The sequence below is a fragment of the Octopus bimaculoides genome, chromosome 15, assembly GCF_001194135.2.
Source record: "Octopus bimaculoides isolate UCB-OBI-ISO-001 chromosome 15, ASM119413v2, whole genome shotgun sequence".
Classification (NCBI taxonomy): domain Eukaryota; kingdom Metazoa; phylum Mollusca; class Cephalopoda; order Octopoda; family Octopodidae; genus Octopus; species Octopus bimaculoides.
This window is the reverse complement of record NC_068995.1, coordinates 44,468,076-44,469,170: the sequence shown is the minus strand read 5'-3', so window position 1 is coordinate 44,469,170 and position 1,095 is coordinate 44,468,076.

Genomic DNA, 1,095 nt, shown 5'->3' with positions numbered 1-1,095 from the left:
ATATACACACACACACACACATATATATATATGTATATATATATATATACTTATATATATATATTTAAGTATATATATATGTATATATATATGTATGAGTATATATATATATATATATATATATATACACATGTATGTAAATGTATATAAAATGTGTGTATATATGTATGTATGTATGTATGTGAGGGCCGATTTAAAATTAGCACTGCACCATGGTAACTGTCGCCGCTCGATTACGTAAAATAACATAGTGAATATTTTACCTAAGGATGATAACGTTACATGATAAATGTCGCACAGATCAACACAGCTTAACATCTGCTATTAAAGTCCATAATAAAGAAAAAACTAATTGGGATGAGAGGCAGACAGTCAGTTGAGGGAAGTGTAGTAAAGTAATGTATAGCAACATGAAATATTGTCGGCACTCTATTGGAGTTATTTATGTAATCAACTTACTAGGATGTATATAATAATAAGTTATAGTTAGACATTCATACAATAATATATGATCGCAGATTGGTAGGATGGAGTCACCTACAAATGGAGGATGTAATGTTTGTGGATAGACATATACGTTACTTTACTTTTACGAACGAGACGAGTAGCACTCAGTGCATACAATTGAGTGTTTTCTTTTTCTCTTTTTTTTTTTTTGTTAAATGAGAACCTACAAAGGTAACAACATAAGGTGCTGATGCACATATACACTCACATATAATGTGTTATGCATGCATAAATGTATGGGCGTATACATACATACATATATACATACATATCTGCATATATCTATCAATCTGTGTGTGTGTACGTGTTTATGTGGATATATGGGTTTATGTATTTAGATATGTGTACGTTTAAATATATATGCCCATGTGTATATATATATATATATATATATATATATATATGTATGTATGTATGTATGTATATACTCTTTTACTTGTTTCAGTCATTTGACTGTGGCTATGCTGGGGCACCGCCTTTAGTCGAGCAAATCGCCCCCAGGACTTATTCTTTGTAAGCCTAGTACTTATTCTAGCGGTCTTTTTTTGCCGAACCGCTAAGTTACGGGAACGTAAACACACCAGCATC